This window comes from Platalea leucorodia (genome assembly GCF_965183815.1).
Source record: "Platalea leucorodia genome assembly, chromosome: 3".
NCBI classification, from domain to species: Eukaryota; Metazoa; Chordata; class Aves; order Pelecaniformes; family Threskiornithidae; genus Platalea; species Platalea leucorodia.
Window position 1 is genome coordinate 52,274,928 of NC_138825.1, and position 22,481 is coordinate 52,297,408.

The following is a 22,481-nucleotide window of genomic DNA, read 5'->3' on the forward strand; positions in this document are numbered from 1 at the left end:
GCTGTTTTCCTGATTTTGTTAGATTTATTAGCAGTACTTGTTCTTGGATTTATGATTTCATGTTCTAGTTTTCCTGAGATTGGAGACGATCCAGTCATACTGGGGTATTAAACTGTGGACGGTGTTTCCTGCTGATATGTTGTATTCTGTACGCTCATTTCCATTAGTCCTCTGTGTTTGCTTGCATGTTTTTGATTATTATTTTTACTGACGTATCAGATAATATAATCCAGAAGACCAAGGGAAAGGCTTGTTCATTATAAAGAATGCTGGTAAATACTCACCTACCATACAGGTATCGCTCTGGTCATTCATATTCAAGAAAGACTAGTGGAAAATGAAACAAGAAAGAAAAGCCTTTTTGGCATTTCTGGGCTGCTAAGATTGAGGCAGATCCAGTTCAGCTGCCTGGCAACTTTGGGAAGACTCAAATGCCGAAGTTAAGATGCGTTCATTTAGGCAGCTGCAGGAGAGCTTGGCTGGCTGTGCTCCCGTTCCTGTCACTGGACATCCAGTCCTTACAGACAGTGGAGTGTTGAGGGCTGAGAGGAGCAGAGAGGAAGTAGTGACTTCTAGCCCAAAAGCGGGCACCTAGGACATGATTCTGTTTCCTGCACACTGTCATGTTGTGCCATTCAAGTTCCTCTCCTCTTTCTTACCTGGCCTTCCAGGTGTCACCACCTGATGAAGTGAATGGTCTCCCATGTGTTCTGCGCCCTATCTGCAAGCCCCACGTGCAGGTCTTGGATATCATGGTGCATCTCAAATGACACAGGGTACCTACTCTAAAGGAAAGGAAGTACATTTCAGTGAGTAACATTGCTGTACATCTGAGCATATGCCGTGATACTAGGAGATGTCCATCTCTAGCCTGTCTGCCGTCTACAGACGTTATGGCCTATGCATCTCTGTTCTTTGAAGGTCTCCAAAAGTAGTGTATGTGCTTGGTGGCAACTGTGACATGCGACAGCAAAAGTTAAGTTACTTCTTAAGCTTTTCTAGCTATTGCTGAGAACTGAACAAAGTCTACCATAGATATAAGATAATAAGCTGTCTAAAGAGGAAAAAGATGGGCAGGACAGGGTTAAATATACTTCCTTATGTCTGGAGAAGGAAAGCGTGAAAGGGAAGACCAGACTAGTATTTTCAGCATGCTTTTTTTAGTAGCTATATTCTTTACATGTTAGACACATTAATTAATTCTCACTATTTTCATTTTCCCAATAATTGATTAATTCCATAATTGATTCATTGTGTATGTACTTATTGACATAACTGGTTCACAGCATTACTGATTATCTATGTTATCGATTCATAATACTTTATTTCTCTCCATATTTACTTCATACAGTACTTGATTCATCATATAATTACTTCATGGCTTAATTGAATCATTGCACTATCGAGCAATTCCACAGTAATTGCTTTCAAGATAATTGATTACTTGTCAGTGTGACCAATCATAACTCACCTGTCATTCTTTACAGTCCACTTTGTATTTCTTCTTCCCTCCTTCTCAAAACTGTCCTTTTGTCCTCCCCTTTCGGTGGTTCCCATTAACTATACATATCCTTCTTTTCAGTATCCATGAATTAGTTGTCCATCTCTTTCCCATTTGATTAGTTATCTCCTTGAGCATATGCTTGATTTCCTGTTTTCCCACTCCTGCTACATCCCTTTCAGTCTGACATTTGCTCTTTCCAGCTTCCTGATCACAATACAATGCTAGAATCTCAAAAAGAATGGTCTTCGTCATTTCTCAGAGCCCCCAAGTCATTTTTCTTACCCTCCATCTGGTTTTGATTTTGTTGATCATATTAGCCTGGTGAAAAATCTTATCGTGCATTAGCAATGATAAAAACATCAGAACTGATTATACTCGATAACACCAAGGTCAATCTATATCAGAATCTTATCTCCAATAGTAGCTTGTAGCAGATAATAAGGAAAAGACTATAACAAGAAAAGTGCAGAATGATACTTTTGCCGATTTCCCCTCCCCTGTTGCCGCAATCCTCTATTTACAGACTTCCATGAGATGCAAGGTAGCCCTGCATCTCTGAACTTGTCTCTTACAACGTGAAAAGTTACAGTCAGTTTAATTTCTTCTTCTATAGATGCCAGACTAAACCTGTGATTATTCTTATCACTGTTTTCAGTGGCTTTTCTTATTTCACTTTATGAAATGGAGAAACTAAGATTTTATGCAGCTGCTTAAATTATGAAGGAATGCTATAATAATACAGTAGCAAAATGAAATTTTTTGTTGTGTTCTTCGTACCCTTTTTAATAAATCTTACATTTAATTTGCCTTTTTAACTACCATTAACTTGATGTTTCCAAATAACTACCTATGATCTCTGTCCTCAGGGATAACATCTACTTTAGAGCCCATTGTTCGCATTTATACATATATTTTCCAGGTGTATTACGTGCTTTATTAACATCTTATCAACAAATCTCTCAATGTTGTGATTTTGGTAAATTGGTTTTAGTTTTATATTGGAAAATTTTATGTCATAAACAGACTTTGTCATCTTACCTTTCAACTGTTTTCCTGTTCATTTACAACTGTCATGAACAACAGAGGGTCCAGCACAAACTACTATGGGATTCTACCAGTAACCTCCATGCATCATGAAAACTGATTATATTTGTGTCCTTTGCTTCTTATTTTGGAATCAGTCAATAATCCATGAAAGAACATTTCTCTTTACCAGATGTTTAGTTTCTTTAAGAGCCTCTTACAAGGGATATTGTGAAAAGTTCTGTTAATCCAAATGCATATTTTTGACCAGATTATTCTTCTTTCTCATGTCATCCTTTCCATCAGTGAAGGGTATCTTCGTAATACTTCCTTCCACCAAAACTGCATGGACTCTTATTCATTGTACCAGGAGACCTGTAATTGCCTTCTGTTCTCCTGTTCCCTCATATTCTGCCACTGATGGAAATTCATGGACACATTTGGCCTGAGCCTGACTTAAATTTTGGCTTGTATCTGGTAGTTGGTAGGCTTGCAATTACATATTTAAACTTCTTCAGAAGTCTTGCCTGAGTGCTGCCAGTTATGGTTATGTCTTAGTATTTTCTCACTCATATTTTCCATTGATACTTCAGTTTGATAAAGTTTCTTGGATTTCTCTTTTCCAAAGATAGATCTACTTAAGCTTTTGCATAATGAACATGGGATGCAAATTACCCTAAGATCTGGGCTTTTTTCTGTAATAGCTGTATCTTTCCTGAGAAGTTCTGTGACGCTTTTATTATCCTATGACTGTACAGACTTTATAGGTGGTTTCTTGCCTCAGATGTATTTGAAAGATATTTTTACTGAATTTTATATCTTTTGCAAGTAATTTCTCAAAATCTTGTTGAGCTGCATTTATAGCTTTAGATACAACTTATGAGAGCACATTCTTTACTGTTTTCATCACATGAGCAAACATCATGTTTTAAAGGTATTAACTCAAATAACCTTCTCTTTTGCCATTTAACTTTTTTGACTCTAAAGTATGATTAAAGTTTTTGTGAGAACTGGTATACATTTACTCTGAGCATTTAATCTTGCGTCTTTAAACACCTACTCCACTGATGCCAGTGCTTCACCCTTTTAGCTCCTCCTTTTAATTTCCTTCAAAAAAATCTTAATTTTCCTGTAATTCTTTGGATTTCTTATGTTTATTATATAATAGTAAAGAGTTGTTTTTGTCTAATTTTAGTGCATTATGATCACAGTTTCTGTTTTAACCAGGAGGAGTCCTGTGCACTCAGAATTAGAAATGGTCACTAAAAGTGTCTAAAAATTTAGCCATCGCCGTCCTCCCTGCTATGAGACTATGTTCACTAAGAGGATTCTCCCATTAATGTGTGTTTTCAGCTCTTGTGTCTCAATGACCTTTTTTTACAAATTCAGTCACTGTTGTTATGTTAGTCAGATGACTAATAGAGTAGTCCTCACTATATTCTTCCTTTTTCAGCCACTCAGTTTCAACCTGTAGAAATTCTATGGTGCATGTTCATTCAATTAACTTCATTAGTCTCAAAGCTTTCTTGAACATTCATTAACAATTCTTCACAGGTGCATCTTGTGGCCCATTTTAATATAACTCATTCCTGGCTATTACAAGTCTCCTGATGACCACCTTCTTCCAGTTGTGCCAGACATGCCTCTGCAGTTAATATTGTCAATTAGAGCCAAGCATTCCATTTTTTTTCTTTATCTTTTTGGTGTCTGAGTAGAAACACACTGATTTTCGATCGTAGTCTGCTCAGCTGTTTTAACTGGTATTTAAACTGAACTTCAGTTGGTGAGGTTGCTCTTCACTATTTAATGCCTGAGTGTTATTAACTTTTCTGTCTTCTCTTTTCTTGAAGATGTTTTATTGCCCTTTGCCCTGAAAGATGTGTCATTCCAAACTCGTGTTCCCCAATTATTAGTTTATATCACTCTTCTCTCCTATGGTATACTTGAGGGCCAACCACTCAGCTTCCTTTTTGGTTCAGCTGAAGTCCATCCTTTCCATACCTGCTCTTTATATTCTAGAAGTTCTCCAATTCATAATAATTATAAAGCTGCATCAGTTACTCAGTTGTGCATTCTGGCCTCCAGGATGTCGGCATCTCAGAAAATGCTACCATGATCTCTAGTCTCTTAGAGAACAGCTTAACTTTTCCCTCTGTCCTTTTTCTGCTGTAAGAGACGGGACGGTCTATGTTTCATTGCTTTCATCTCCAGCAGTCAAGTCACAGGCATTATACCCCCAACTATGCATTCAGTAGCCTGTTTCTGTTATACTTCCCAGAGGGGTACACTAGATGCAGGGTGATGTGAAACAATCATTTAAAGGGAAACTCCCACTGATTGGTTTGTTTCCCCTTTTCAGCTAAGTGCACTTCTGCTTCAAGGTGTTCTCTCACCTCATCAACACAGAGTCTATGAAGGGTCTGCTGTGTAGTCTTGGGAGCTGCTTACAGGCTGAACCAGAATTAATTCTTTCTTCAAGACAACTGCTTTCTCTAATAGTTTTCATTTTATAGGAGAAGTTGTCATGATTGCAAGGATATATTATAATATTTTTTAGCAAGAAAACTATAGGAAAAAAGATACTGCATTAAACAGAAGCACAGTATTTCTAGTACAAAAAAAAGATGGTCAACAACAAAGGTACTGAAATGCCCAAATAATTTTTCCCATGTAAGAAAGTGCAGGTTCAAAACCACTAGAAACACAAAGAATATTTGGAACCGTGCTTCAGATTTGGCCATTTAACATCTGTTTGACTTAGTCCAATCCTGGAGGATAGATCAATAGATACATTTACATATCTACAAATTTAAAATCTTTTAGGTCAAAGTCAGGCCTTTATAAACATGAAAGAATTTCTATTTTTAAGTGAAGTTCTTCTCATAAGCATTTGTTAAGGAACTTCAGATGAAGATGGAGTATTGAGGAGGAAGGGCAGAGGAGTGCAGTGGAGGAATTTATTTTAATTGTGTGTAGAGGCAGACTGCTTCTTTCAGTTAGAATTTTTCTAATTTTTTTTCAGCCAACACCACGACTGGTTTAGTAATGATTAATTTATATTTATTTAACACAGTTCATCTAAATAAATCCCAAAATGATTTAATAAATTTACTAAGAGAGTGAACTAATTATAGATCGTTTTTTTAAAAAGTGGTTAAGCCAGTATTGAATTTTAGTTACCTGTAAGGTGAGCAGTATAAACAAAGAAATGAAAAAGTAGTTTAGCTGAGTATCATGTAAGCATATCTGTCTTTGAAAAATGTGCCAGAGAACATCTTTATTTCCTAATCTTATTCGTTTGGTGTTTCATATCAATGCTGTAGAAGCCCCATAGTCCTTTTTGGTGAAAAGAGCATGTCCATTTTGTACATCAGGGTTGAATGCCAGTGGGAGTAGCGTGTACTCTGGTCCATGTTCTCCAGAGACTAGCTCTGCACTTGTGTGAAGCCAGGCTGATCCTGGGACAGTAATAGTGAGGCTAAACAAAAGCTGCACCTTCAAAGCAGTATCACCCTCGAGTACCAGTGCAGGTTCATTGTTGAGCATGTAAAAGACTTTCATCAGATAAGTTATCTCATTTTGTAACATTCTCACTGCTTTTTTTTTTTTTTTTTTTTTTTTAAATAGAAGTGATGGTCAAGCGAGTGAAACTGTGAACTGGGACCCAGAAGTTCTGTGTTCACACTGAGTTCAGACAGGAGGCTTCCTGGAGGACCAGTTATAACTCATGGAATTTGTCCTATGCTTCCGTTCTTTCTGTTGCTACATGGAGTTGGCATTTATACTATGAGAAAATTATTGTGGTTTCGTGTGAATAAAGACTGCTAATAGCTAAGGGCTATACTTAAAAAGCAGAATATGCTGGAATGAAACAAAGAGGGATGTAACCCTGCACATTTAATTTGTTGTTGGAATACCATTTAGTACATCCCATCTAATAGTAAAATGCTTACATTAACATTGGAGGTCTTTTCATGAGAAAGTCTGTAGAAAGGTCAATAAGTGTCATCAACTTATTTTATTGATGTGCTCGTAATTGAAGCTTACTATAGGATTATCTTCCTACTGAGCCATATGCTTTGTAAGTGTCTTATACCTTATATTGAATAGTAAGAAAGTAGCATCAAATTAATTTAGACATTTTGGTTATTAAAGTTGTTTTTTAGGCTAGGTACAATATCTCTCTAAGTAGACTGGAGATGATAGAAACTGATAATACAGGCAGCGGATCCAAACCCACATTGGTTAGCATGTGTATACGATGCATTCAGTGAGGTGCCATTAACCCTACCATTGTGTTTTATACATTGGGGCATTAAGATGAATGAGACCCTGTTACAGTGTTCACAAAGACAATTGCGATAATGTGTCACATAATCTGAAAATGCTTTGTATAAATAATTCCTAACATTTTTTCAAATATCGCTTCCCTGTATGGAGGATGTATGAGATATATCTGTGGTCAGCCTTAATGGGTTAATAGGCATGAATCGGATGGGGAAATAGCATGCAGTATTTCAGGAAATGCTTACCAAGGGTAAGATTGATCTAAAACCAGTTTTTCAAATTGAAAAAATTGAGTCACTTTGACAGAATCATTTATCCTACCAGTTTATCTGCATTAACCACAGATGTAGCCTGGGTGACTGTTATGTAGCCTGTTGTGTCTGTGATAGTTTAAAAAATGCATCAAATACTCTCATGGATAAATGATTAAAGTTTTACGTGGCTAAAACTAATCAACTCCTTAGGACCTCATCAGCTGTCATTTTTGCCAATAACCTTTCCACTGCTAATACAATTTGCTGTAATGTATACCTACCCCTTTTAGGTGGTCCAAGGTCATCAAAACAGATTCATCATTGTCAACTTCCATGTAACTTGGAAGACCGCAGTTTTTATTTCAGACCTGAGGAAGAGCTGCTGTGCCTTAAAGCCTGTCTCCTCTTTATTTGTTTATAGCAGCCTATAGGCATCCCGTCTCCTTAAAACTGGGTCACAATCACATCTTTAGACTATCTCAGTACAACAGCATTGCTGTTAGGCAAGTCCAACGTATTCATCTAGGTTCCTTCTATAGCTAGGGGGACGGATGCTCTGCAGGTGCTAAACTCTGTTGATCTGAGAGGGAATCTAGAGAACTAATTTAGGTTACATGTTTTACTTTTATATAGGTAAAGTGATAAAAATCCAGTGACAAAATATTATAGATTTTAGTACTAAGTTTCTACACCATTCAAGGATAGTAATTTTCAAGACAATATGAGCATTCATGTTGATTTTTAGAGCGCTCAAAAAATGTCTGTTAAGTTAGAAGCTCATCTCAGTTTAACTGTAGTGTCACTCCACTAATTCAAACTCATAAAATATGCAGTGTTTACCTGCAAGAGTCATCTCATATAAAAAAAAATAATCAGCTACATCCTGTATGTACACACTAGTCATCTGAAAATACATATTATTTCTCTGATCAGATGTTAGTTACGCATATTCTTTTTTTTATTGCATGCATTATTTATAAGAAAAAACTTAAGAGCTTGGCTATTGGTTAAATTTATATTGTTGCATGATCATTTTTAAAAGCTACATTATTTACTGGATAGACCTGCTAGACTGCTCCACTGAATAAATAGAAATCTTGGCACAGTTAACAATTTTGCAAATACATGTTATTTACATAATCCTTTTCACAGAAGTATGCACAGTATTTTCAAGATCTGTTTGTGAATAGCGTTAATTAGAAAGGCAATTTATCTTCTAATGGACCCTAAAAGTGATTATGGCCTCCTCAGTTGTTCTTTCTTTGTTTACCGATTGTGGCTCAAGAGATTTTTGGGAGAATCTCTTTCGTCAGTACAGGTGTAGTGCTAAAAGTCCATGCGTGTTGTTTTCTAGGGTGTTAAATCATGTTTCCTCCACTTTAAAGATCTGTATTACATTAGTTTCAATATCAAAGAACTTTCCATTTACATATGTTGTGAAAATGTTTGAAAGCAGTACTCCTCTGTTCTCCCTACTTTTCTTTAAGTTATTTCTGTGACAAATGTGGATGATAAATCTCAAACTTCTGGAAAAGTTTCATCTTGAGTTATACCTCCCGAAATGCAGATTTATGTACTTGAACTGCTAATTAATGAAGCTATGATATTTGTGACTAAAGTCAGATTCTTTGATGTGATAATTTTGATGAAGCTCAACAGTATGTGAGCTTTTAGGTTTTATCTTTACTTCTTCGTCATGCAGTCTTTGTTCTGCCTTGCACCATACTAATGAAAGTCTACATTAAATGACTGGAAAATCCAATTACTGTATTTATTTAATGTAATGAATATGCAATGTATTTTTTAAGATTGGATAAGTTTTAGTTTCTATTAAAAAAAAGAAAAAGGAAAAGAAAGGAAGGCTGGTTTTTATATGATATAGCTTCAGTTCCACTTCCCAAGGATATACATCAGTCCTTAGATAATGAGAATGCTGGGACAGATTTGGTACGACAGCTGAAGAAAACATCTGTAATCCCTTCTGACAACCTAACTTATTTAGTATTTTTAAAGTTAATTTGATATTTCTGATTATAAACAACTTCAGAAATTCCTAGCACAAAACAAATCTATTCTTGAAGAATTCTGTAGTAGCTTATTATTTATTATATTTAGCTTCTCCACAGTAGGGGTTTTAAAGTTTTGTAAAAGAAGCTGGATATTAGTGCCAAAGGCCAGCAGATAATGAGATGACTTGTTCCACAACTAGAAGGGGCTATTAGAAAAATTAATTTTTAAGATGTCAAATGCAATATATATGCAGATAAAATTAACAAAAAAAGATAGCATGTCATTTCCCCCATGTTATTTTTGTATTGCTATGATTTATTTCTGCAAACAGTAGTTGCTTGAAAAAAACGCAGTTACTCCGTGAGTCGTGACAATGATTGAGAGCTGGTTGAGCATCCACCTGCTTGAGTAGGCCTGTTTTGTCACCAAATGCACGCTTCTGTAATCTACAAACCAAATGCAAGACAGTAAAATTTATTCAATCAAGAAATACAAATTTACCTCTCTCTGATCAGGATTCCCAACGATTCATCATTTTAATGTATGCTTTGCTTCAGCATAAAAACGTGCTTACAGGGCTTTAACTTATTCTGATATGACATGTTGAATAAAGTAACGCTAAGACAACAAGTTCTGTTGCAGTTACCACTGCAGTTAACCTTACAAATTCTAACACCGAAAATAATTTACTGAAAATGACCTGTCGTAGTATCACCTATTCAATGACCAGACAGAGAAGAGTGAAATCCCCCTCACGACACAGCTGCAGAACCAAATGAAGGTTACAGGGTCACATTTCAATATTGAGCTTGTTTTCACTTGCGTTCTTTGTATTCTATGAACTTCTGACTTTGTTATTTAGTATGTTTGATATATTGATTAGTAAAGGTTTTGTTAGTTCACAGTACTGGAAAAGCACAGTAAGGCTAGAAATTAGCACCTCTTGTATCTTGTTTGCTGTATTAAAAATAATCCTTTAGACACAATAACAATTTGTTATTGTTTGTCTTTCCCTGCTGGAAGGAAGTCATCTAGATCTTCAAAGCTGATTTGGTATGAGTAAATAAATGGATATTTTATGTCGAGCATGGGAGACTATTTGTTCCTGTCGGAGTCCAGTACTCTCTGACCATCTTCTTTTAGATATTCCAGGTGTGGAAAGTTTAGTGTTTAATACCAAATTTACTTATTTGAAGTTATATGATGTTACATGGCATTTTTGAGTTAGCAGAGCAATGCAACAATATACTTAAATCACAATATCAGGACAAATTACACTTTGCAGAGTATAGCAATTTCAATATACGGTTGAATCACAATGTGAATGCGATTCTCATTACCACTCTGAATAATATGCTCACTGTCATGTGATGCTGGACGTCCCCAGTGTCCAGGAAGGAATACATGGAGTGAAAAGTCAGCTCAAGCCCATTGCTATATCCAAAGCTCTTTTTGGTCATTTTTCTATTTTTTTGTATCTATATTTGGCTGAGGTGCATATATACCCCTCAGTGCTGGTCCGGTGCATGCAGGAAGACATTTGCTCTCCTTTGATTAACTCAGGGGTGAACAGTTACACAGCTGGTTGGTTCACTCAACTCACATAACCAGTTGATCCACTAAACTGATTGCAGCTGGCTGATCCACTCGGCTGATACAGCTATTTATCTAGACCAAAGCCACCCTTTGGGCCTCTTTGTATGGAGCTAAGATCATCTTTCTTTGCAGCAGCTGTCACCAGTCACTCCCTACATCCTTCCCTGAGCTTCGGAAGCACGTTGCCCTTGGCCATCTCCTCTGATTCTTCCACCTCCCTCTGGCCTTCTTCCATTGTAGGGGTTCTCTGACTGATCACAGTCCCTCAAAATGATATGCAATTATAATTTAGTATCTGTCTACCACCTTATGAAAGTCTTAGTGGCACCTTTGCAAGAAATTCTTCCTTCTACAAGCAAATCAAGCTGTATCCCAAATGCAGTTGATGGTTCTCTGCACACATGAACACAACAGGGTGTCTCATGGCAGTGAACTGCAGTGATAGTTCATTGTATTAAAAACTTTTCAGACAAGCTGGTTCTAGTTGTCAGGATGACAGCAATCACTGTGGATACTGATGTTAAGTGTAACTTGGATCAGATTAAAAAGAGATGGCGAAATTTTTTGAGTAAATATTATATTCAAGGAAATATGTAATTGGTAACGTAATAATTGAATAAAAAGCCACACAGCTGTCATTCAGAAGCTATTTCTGAATTCGGGTTGGTCTGACAAATTGTTTTGTCAGAAAGTTTTCCTGCAAGATTCACAAAATCAGTAAGGAGGTTCCTGTCTTCTTTTTATCTAAATACAGGTATAGAATTTACTCAAGATATAGAAGAGTCAAATTTATATTACCGCTTGTTTCTTCTTTTTATTATTTGATTGGTCCATATTTCGATTAACAGCTCCTGTGTGAAGTAGTATAGATTAATTTAGATTGTCATCCTAGTTTTATCAGAGTTCTGGTTGACTGTAAAGAATAAAAAAAATTATCACGTTCAGACTTTTTTCTCATAACATACTTGCATATTTATTGGAGCAGATCCTGCAAGAGATTTTTCTACATCCCAGGTCAAGATTACAAATACCCAGACAACAGTTAAACATGAGCTGTTTCACATTTTGGTTCAATGAATGGCAAAATTCACCAGTGAAATAGAGTGTATCCCTTCCAGAAAATTCAACAGAACGATGAATAAAGCTCCTTAGCAGTCCTGAGATCTGTATCTTTTCACATCTTTGAGTAGTATCCTACCGAAGCACTGACAAGCAGGCTCCTTCCCCCATTTTTAAAGACAGTTCCTAAATCTATCATTTTTCTTTCATTGCTTTGCTTTTGTAAATAGCAGCTGGAGAGAAGAAAAGTACTTTAAGTGCAACAAAATTGTGGTCACATGTAGTCCATTCCTCTAGATCATTTTCTAGTTTCAAAGTTAAGGCTTTGGGGTTTGCTTCTGTATCCTTCTGTATGTCTGTTCCATATCTATTCAGGAAATGTATTTTCCATTCTGACGAGAAAAAAAAAATCACAATTGCAGCCTGGAAGGAACACATCCTATATTGGCATGCAAAGCCAATGTTTTGAATTCTTGTATTAAATTTTGAAAGGTAAATTTATTTTGAAAGAATAAACGAACATTCTTGGAAAAAATTCAGAATGCCACATACTAGCTTTCCTGAAATTGAATATTTATCAAGTCTTAATGCACAGAAGTTTGCTAAAATATTTTCACGGGAAAATTAATCAGTTTGTCAGAATGCTAATTGTTTTGTGAGTTCCATAATATGTTTTCAGTCTGTATATTAAATATTATTCTATTACTTGAATTTAGTATTTACTATATTATACCTGATATTCATAAGAATAGCAATGTAAGTAATATTCTGTAAGGTTTTATATTCACAGTATTTTTTTAACAAGTACCCACTGGTATGTACTTTAAAGAAATATGTCTATCAAAGCCACAGTATAATAAAATCTGTTTTAATATGCTGACATTTTCATGAATACATATGCACATGCAGTTAGACCCAGACTTAGGAAAAGATAAATGCTAGAAAATTGTATCAAAAGTACCCAGAAGTGATAATTTTTAATAACTTAATGAACTAACAATCCTTTTTGGAAAAAAAAAAAAGTTATGATCTCATGTTTATAATTATTTATAATCTGTGAGCCAAATATTTATATGATAAATTCTAAAATATGCAACATTCTTTACTCTCAACCAGATGGCGATAATATACCCACAGCGTTTTATACTTTTAAAATCTATTTTAGGGGTATAATGTTAGTGGAACACACTTCTATACTGGACGCAAAAATATTCCCTTCTATTAATTAATCTGTATTCATTCTTTGGTTGACTCCAAAGGAAAAAAATCTATTCTTCTACTATAATGTATGGAAAATGCATTTTTATTTCCTGGCCAAGAATCATTGACAGTTTTGGCCCTCTTGAGTGAAATCTTGATCCTGCTGTGAAGAACATGGATTTGCTGCTGCGGTGGGATCAGGCTCTCTTCCCACGTGCCTTATTCATTAGTCACGATAGTCCAGACGTGGCTGACCTGAGGCACTTGAGCCAGATACAGCTCAGAAGTCAAAGGCAGCATTTGTAGCAGGGCTGTGGCATATCACCACTTAGAGACATGTGGTTGCATGAGGGCTCCTGGATAATCCCTTGCTGTGGAAAATGAGCGGGTAAGAACTGTAGGGGCTGGCCATAAGCATGTAGGGATCCATTTATACATCCTACTCCATCCTGTCCTTCAGTGGAGAGGTAGGGATCCCTGGAAAGCCCCTCTAATGTCCTGCCTGTGGACTACAGCCCACCTAGAGCAGCCTCTGTGTCTGCCTCTCCAGCATGCAGAATGAATCTTGTGGCTCTTGATTCTCTTAGTATTTTTGGAGTGTGGTTCATGGGGTCAGAATTGGTGATACTATATAAGCTGTACTGGTTTTGGATCCAGTTTTAAAATAATGCTTTCTTGCATATTTTTTTCTCTGATGCACTGGTTCTTAAACTGTGCAGTTAAATAGAAAGAGATTTAATGGAAATGTCAAAATGATCAAAACATTTTTGTCTTTATATTACTTAGTGACACAGAAACATTTAGTACCAGTGATTTAGTGAACTGCATACGGGGCTAGACTAATTGAGTTCCTCTACATATCACGCAAAAGTCTTCAGAAAAGGTTGGCGTTTGGATTTTAGCACTGTGTGTTCCATCTTGCGCTGCACAGGTGCTTGTGTTTCTCACAACAGTGAAGAGTGGTACAATAGTCCTTTAATATTTAGGCCTAGATTTGATGCAGTCAGACTGAGTGATGCCAAAAAGGAGTGTTTGCTTCAGTCGCCATCAGTGTAGAATAAGGAGGCCAGTCCACCTACTTGGTATGATGAGCTTTGTAGCTGAATTATGGATGGAAAGTTTTCTAAATCCAGAAAATAAGATTCATTTCAGCTGTTAGCCTTTTTCATGATAATACAGACTCTTGAGATTTTCCTGTTAGTTACTGGTATATATATACATGCACAGTGTGTATGTAATGTGTGTATATCTCTATATAGTGCATGCATATATAAAGGTAGTGTGTGCATATAGGTAGTATATATATGATGAGTGGCTCCTAAAGGAACTACAAGATAATCTCTCCACAGTATTTCAGCATTTCCAATGTGTTTCACATAAGCTCATGCATTTTCTGGAGAGCTGTTAGAGCAGCATTGATGTTGCCAGAGAGCAGAGATCATGACGCGGTCAGCTCTGCTCTTGGGCCCAGACTGTTTCTTGGCTGTCTCAAAGCTTGCGCTGGCACAGGTAGTGAATGGGATCCCAAAGCGTGTGTTGTCATTAAAGACATAGCAACTGTGTTTTTCAAAAGAGGTTGCTTGGGGTTGGTTTTCATTTTTTAATGCAGTTTTCTGAGTCTTTTCTTGTCATGACCTTCACAAAATCATTGCAGTAACAGTATTCAATCTCAGTTTGCATCAATGCAAATATATTGGAGAAAGGTTTCGCAAAATGCTGTTGCCTTTATGTAAAGCTGTTGTCCTTTTTTTTTTTTTAAAGTTATTTTGTCTGCTTTTTTTGAATTTTGAATAATTTTTAGATCTAGGTTTACTTCAGTATTTTGGTGCAGTTACTATTTCATTGCAAATATACACATATTTTAAATTTACTCTTCCACGTAAAACTAATGTAAGGGTGTGACACTTTCTGAGTAGAAAGTTACAGTATCCCAGCAATATTAGAAGAATCCAAATTGGACATATTCTATTGCACCTACCTTCTCTTAATGGCACCTGCAAGGGAGCAATAAAGAGGGGGGTTCTCTTCTACTAGTTATATTATTATGGTTATTATATACTACACAAGGATTACTTTTATTTTTCCTTGAAAAGGCATTGAATCATTTGAACTGCAGAATTCTAGCTTCATGGTTGATTTATGTGGCAAAAAGAGTTGCACTGAGCTATTGGAAGGCAGACCATATGGAAGAAAAGTTCTAAATAATTTTAAATTATACAATTTTACTACTTCAGTAAACAGCAGGTATTTCAAATTAATATTTTTATCAGTGTCCTTTTGTCCATGTCTTAATTTAGGATTCCTGCAAGTTTTGAGAGACTTTGTTTGTTGAGTGCTATGGCCAATGATACATGCTTATTTTGAAGAATCACATCTTTATGCTTTTTATCTTTTTTATACAACTTTTATTGAATGACTTTGTGAAATATGTTTATGCAACGGGTATCTGCATATTGTGAATTTAGGACTCACTATTCCCTGTGGAATTTTTGTATGACAAATTAATATCAATATTTAACTTTGTAAAATACATGACTCTTGGCAGGAGATGGAAATGTTTTGGCAAGTACACACTGAAAGATGGACTCACTTTTTCACATTTTCTTCCCTTGTGGTTGCATTCTGTTATCTGTACTGTTCTTTATTTTCCTTCTACTCTTTGTTCTTAAAAAAAATAGACACTATTCCTTGAATAGTTAAGAAAAAAGTTAAACGGAAGAATGTTGAGATGTATTCTTTTCTACAGATATCTGTCCTGTATCCTTCAGTGTGAGTTAGAGGATCTTTGCAAGCTTCTGGTTTTTTTTCTGATTCCTAAAAGGCACAGCCCAGAGTAAGGACATTTCTCATGCTGCTTCATGAGTTACCTATATTACACAAGAGAAATGGAGACTACTCAGTTTTATTCCCCAAATCATGGCACTGACTGTAGGTCCTCTCTAACCCTGCAGAAGCCTTTTCTTCCTCCTCTGATCTATTTTTTTTTTTCATTTCCAATCTTTCCTCTCTTAGTTCCATTATTCCCTCTTTCTCCCTTTTGCATTGCTCTGTTGTGCACTGACATTTATTTATTTACTATATTTTTCAAGTAATCTTTTATAAGTCACTCAGAGTAATTATCTGGTGAGCGTTGTCTGGATACAGGCCTCAGGCTTTTGAGGTCTCCTGGGTCTTCCTGGCGTTTCAAGCTACGGATTATCACTTTGTTAAATCATGGTGTTTGGTGCTCCCTTCTGTTTTACAAGGCATCCATTCCTACATCAGCTCTGGCTATTTTTGTGATGAAAAGGCTTAACAGCATTTCATGGACAGGCCAGAGCACCACTATTGAAGATCCAAGGTAGCCGAGTCCACTGATTGCCTAGAATTAGCTTGCACTCCAGGCTCCTACAACTTCTTGTGAAAGCCAGAAACTTTCACGATTTTAGAAATTCTTCCTATCTCTTACTAGGCCAGTGAGGCTTAGGAGTGAAAAGCACATAAAAATACTGGCTTCAGAAAAGCTGGATTCTGGGGAAGGTACCATTCTCTTTTTAATCTGATTTAATACACTTGGTTTCTCTGCTTGTTGTAAGTAATATCCTTATAGAAGTTGTTTATCATGGCAACGAAACAGTTTCACTAACGTAGTATAACTGTTTAATTGCTGTTGCTGTTTCAATTGCATTAATCATGCAAAAAAATCTTTCATGGGATGCATTATTAAACTAAATAATGGTGTGTTTTGCAAATTTAAAGAAACACCCCTATTAAAGCGACCTATGTTAATTCTCTGGAAATCATGAGATGTGTGCTAGGTCTTCTGTTTTTTTTTCAAGAAAGAAAATAAAGATTTCAATTATCTGACAAATATTTGCAGTTTTGCAATTACTACCATATGTGGGATCACAAATAAATAATGGCTCAAAGACTTTTGTACATATTTTTGTTACTGATGTAACTTCCTTTCTCCGTAATGAGAATTATTATTCTATTTGGAAATTACTAACTATTCAGTTGTGATCCAGCTGTATCATTTATGCTTAATTCTTTGGAGGAAAGAGAAACTAGAGAGAAACACTTTTTTTGTGTAGCATAATAATTTATAAGAAGAAATATGTCCATATTTTACTTCTCTTTTCTAAAATGAGGATTCCAAGAACATTGTCACATGTTTGTACCTAATGCTTGACATATCCAGTTTAAACCAGAAACTTTTGTTCAGAATTCTTATTCATCTTCAACTAATTTAATTTTACCACTAAGTTCCTCTAAATACATTTCTAAATATCTAACCAAATGACCTATTTCTGTAATTTTTTCAGCCCTTTAGCTTGCTACAGTATTTCATTTTTAATTTCAGTCACCATTCAGAGCTTACATGTGCCATTACAAAGGTGTGGGTTTAGTTGGATGATTGGCTTAAAACATTTTATGGCTTTATTTAAATAAATCTTGTTCTGATTTTATTCTTGTTTCACATTTATCGCTTGCCTAAGTTGACACAGTTCATTTTCTCTATAAGCAATTGGGCTCATATGTTGTTAAAAAATGTGTTACTAAGAAGATGGACATATTGACATTATAACTATGTATGTCACAATCATTTTATCCCTAAACATTGTAAAAATGTGAAAAATCTTATTGAGCTCAGTGAGGTTATTTGCATACAGAACTATTCATATGCCTAACTTCATATACTGATAGAGCCTATGTATGGAGTATATGCTATGAAAAAATTTACTTGTTTACAGGTATAAAGCTGCTGATGTCCAGATCACTCTAAATAGGGTGGGAGGGAAAATATTTATAAGAGAACTTGGCAAACATCCACTGTATCTTAAAACACCATAGAGTTTGTAGTGTCAATATACTGCAAAGGAACACTACGTGGTAAAATCCTTCTGTTTTATTTCTAAAAGACTTATATAAAGTATACTATACTCAGATTCAGTATTTCTGATCTGCTGGTGTTTTGCTTTCACCATCTGCTTTTACGAAATTATTTTTACCTTAACAAGTGTCAGTGGCTGCCATTGAGTGGCCCTTTGATGTGCAGTCAATCACAGATGAGAATAAAATTGCATAATAGACCATAATTTCCTGTCTGATCATAAGCTCAGCCTTGTGTGCTGGGAGATTTCCTTCAAACTAATTGACAAATGCACTGGGCACAGGGAGTGATTGGCTGCAGCTGTGTGCCTGTTTTGTCAGACAGAAAGAAAGGAAATCTCGAGAAGTATTGACGTGTTCGTGAAATTAAGATGGATCTTCTTCTGGGAATATTCATAGTTAGAATGAAGAACTTGGGGGTTTTTTCAGCAAAAAAGACTGCCTGTTCTTTCAGGTCTCAAAATAGGTTTTGAAAATGAGCAAATCCCATAGAAGACTATGTTGCTCTTTTAGCATCATTCCTTCTGACAGCAGGAACAATGGAAACACAGCACACGGCCCAAAATAATAACTTAATACTGGCCTACCACAATTTCTTCAGAGAGCTGAAAGACTTGGTCAGCACAATCAGTGTTTAAAACCAAAGCTAAGATAGATTCTGCTGTTTCAAACTGTATTGCTCCTCACGTACCTCACAGAAATGATGGTGCATTTCTATCTTCCACCCATGGATGTAAGGTGTGCAAAAAGGGATTTTTGCAAGAGAATTTGTGGAACTGTGCTATGCAGATACATCTTGGTAGCAGTGCTACTGATTCCCAAAGGTTAGATGCAGCCTGTACTTGCTGCCTCTCACTAAGCTCCAGCTTTTCCAATGTAAGGCAGAAAATAGCCCATGTATAGAGAATTACGTGTCATGAAACACAGATTTATTGTTCTGCTTGTTCAGGAATTTTAACTTCATGCCTTCTTAGTTAGAATGAAAATTCTGAGCTTCTGTTTTTTGGAGAAAAAGTCTAAATTTTGATCTAAGAAAAATGGAAGGGATATTGTACCTTAAAAATTGTTTTAAATAAGCTTTCACTTCAGCAAGAGGAACTGATTCATCCTATCATCATCAATTCAGCTGTTATTTCACATTTTAATTTATATGGATCTTGCTTTTGTCAAAGAAAATCTTTTAAATAATTTTCTTTATCTGACATTCATGAAATGATACAAGCCCACAAAATCTTTGACTTGAGTACGTTACATTTGCCAATGCAAATGTGCACTTCCAGAGGAATTATGACCTGAACTGGATACTGATAGCTGAGATATTCTATCATGGTGATAAGCTAAAACTTCAGATTATGGGGCCTCCTTTTTAATGGTGAAATTACTTTATATAGCCATCTTAGTCTTTAATAAAAAACCCTGTATTTTCTTAGCTTTCTAGTGAAATATACGTCGAAATTATAGGCCTGCAGGCCTTGAAATATCTAACTTCATATCAGCTATTGACCTAGATCTGACAGAGAGAGACAGAAATCATTATGTTATCTTCCTCAAAGTTGCTGATGTATGGGACAGCAAAGGTAAATCCAGCAAAACAGATTGGCAGAGAATTGGTAAAGTGGCAAGAAACATACGCAGTAAATTTGTGGCACAGCATAGCCCCACACGGTCTTCACTATTTGGTGTGCATATCTATATATCCTTTGGCTCTGCTTACTGTTGATTTGAAAAAAAACCAACAAAACAGAAGCAAAAAGTCACTTGTACAATATCTGAAACATTTCACAACTTTTATCCCATCGTCTTCAGCTGATCTACTATATACATCACCATTTATCAATCTGAGGCCTCCTACTGTATTTTGGCATTTCATTATGATTTGGAGTTTTTAATTTTTCATATTTGTAGTAGTATTTGAGTCATGTGCCCAGTAAGCATATTTTGTGAACTGGAGTCCCTACTCTCATCCTACTCAGCAAGTTCATCTCTATGTCTGCTCAGTGAATAAGGATTTCACTCTGTACTGAAATAACAACATTCTGAATTGGAGATTTTATACATACATATATATATAAAAAATCTATATATGTCTATTTACACAGCCGCTTTTATACATTTAATATAATTAAGGGGTGATTGTAAATGACTGTATTGCATATATTTTAAATAGGTCCAATTAATTTCTGTGTGTTCAAAGAATGTACTGAATTCATAGCATTCTGGTGTGACACTGGGATATTTGAAATCGTGTTCATTTTTCCAGCTAACTAGCAGTTTTATACTAGGAATGCTAGACTGTTTTTGGCAGTCAATCGGGCCATATGTTTTTGCCTGGCAAAAGTGCCTGCTGGGTATTTTCATGTGTCAGGGACTTAGAGGTATTTAATGCCGGAGTGTTTGTTATTTGGGTGTGAGATAGATAGCAAAAGTAAATGTCAAAAAAAACAATAAAGGCGGGAAGAGCTTTGAAAAACTCAAGAGGGAGAAAATTCCCTTTGAAATATGGTAAATCTTCAAGCTTAGCTACAGGAACTTCTTTTTTCAACTAATTCAGAAAAGTTGGGTACACATTTCTGTTACACAATTGGAAATTTCTTTAGCAATCCATCATTTTATAGTCCTCTTTTGATTTAAGGGGTTAAATTTTACTGTCAGGGGAGCAAACAGCTAAGATGATAGTTTTACTAAAGCTAGTGTAATTACTTAGGCTCTTTAACTAATCTTTGGATTACATCTTTAACAGATGTAATTTTGCCAAAAGAATTTAACGTGGACCTGTCAGGGTAAATTCCAAGTTGCTACAGAAATGCTGTACGTTTTGGAACAAAACACATTTTTCAAATGTTAAAAGGCTGGGACATTTTAAAAATGTTTCAAGACTGTTAACAGTATGCCTTTCTGAAAACTTTGGAGCTGAAGCGGGCTGCCTGGAGCTGGCGGCGTGAAATGCAGGCAGTCCTGCTTCTTGCAGCCCAGGGATCCCTGTCAGGAGGCATCGTAGCCCCGCCAGCCCCTGCGCGGGCGGGAAGCCGAGGGCTGTGGAGCAGAGGCCGAGTCCCACACAGAGGTGAAGCACCCACCAAGCCCCCTGAGACTCCGGGTTTAACCAGATTTACTGCCACATTACGCATTTCTGTCAGTGAGGCGTCAGGAGGAGGAGGCCGGCCGTGCTGGCTCTGGCAGGGTGGAGCGCTCCTCACACACCCCTGCCTGCTCACACCCACCTGGGCCAAATCACATCTTGATTAAAGAGCAGGAGCCTGGCTCCCAGTAGCACCACTCTGCCTCACAAGCATACGCACATGTGCGATTTTAGAGCTTGTTTTGAGACCCTCACAGTTGCTGTGGCTGAGGAGATGTTACATGTCCTCTTGCCACCTCAGAGAGGAGGGTGTTGCCACCAGGGCAGAGCGGTGGCCAAGGCTGGGGCCGGGGTCGGAGCCGGGGCCTGGCGGGAAGGAGCGCAGCCCCACAGCCCCCCGGCGGGGCGGGCGAGGCTGGGCGTGTGGTGAGGGACAGAGCAGGGATCTGCTGCCAGGTCAGTACAAGGTGGTAAGTCAGGTCATGTCCATGCAAGAAGCCCAGGCAGGAACAGCAACAAGCTGGCCTGGGCACGGGCCCTGCTGCAGCATCGCTGAGGCAGGGGCCAACAGACCCAGGGGGCTGACATGGAGCCCTGGGCCGTGGGCAGGGTGGGGAGCTCCGGGAAAGCCAGGCAGGGACAGTCAGGGCTGGTGGTGCCTCCAGTGCCCTGATAGTGTCTCTTCAGGCCATTCTGCAGAGCAGTGATCCTCATAAGCATGCTCTGCTATTGCAGTAATTTTACTGTTGAGAAGACAGGTCTCAGGGAGGAGAGATTTGACAGAAAAGCAAAAAGCTCACAGTTCAACAGAAAAGCAAAGCATGAGGAAGCAGGGTAAGGTTAGCATTTAAAGGTGAAGGGCAGGGGTATGACTATCCCAGAACATCAAAGCTTATTTTTCTGCTAGTACAGAACTATTTATCAGTAAAACAGGTAAACTGGAAGCGAGGCTGCGGCATGTAGCCTTAAAATTGAGTGCTCAGTGATGAAATATAATTTCATTTGCACATCATGTGTTTTAAAACAAATCAGCACGATTGTAATGATATTGGGATCTCCACAAATGGGATGAGTAAAAGCCAAGAAACCTAAAGATTCAAAAACTAAGATTAGACCTGTAAACCCCAAGGAAATCAGCCCTATTTTGTTTCTGTTCTCCAGAGCAGCTGGCTTTATCCCTTCCCTTCAAGCAATGCACATGGCTATACTGCATACAACCATGTACTGGCCTAACACTGTCCTGGGCTATAATAATGTTTATTCCCTTGAGTGTTGGCTTGTTTTTGTTTGTAGTAGCTCTTGTAGAAACTAAACAAAGTGAAAACAAAGATTTCCCTGTTGGTAGGTAGGTATGTTTTCTCTGGGACTTCTGGGTTTTTTATATGTGGAACTAATCTGTTTCTACATAGCCATTCCAATGGTATATATACCATTTTTATCCATATTATAATGTGTGTTTTATAAATTTTTATACTCGTTTGTCCTATACTGAACAACTAACAAAATTCATAAGGTTAGAAAACTCCTTCCTTAGTCAAGTGTGACAGCTGCCATATTTATCATACATTTGTTTGAGTGGATCTTCAGCTCTCCACCA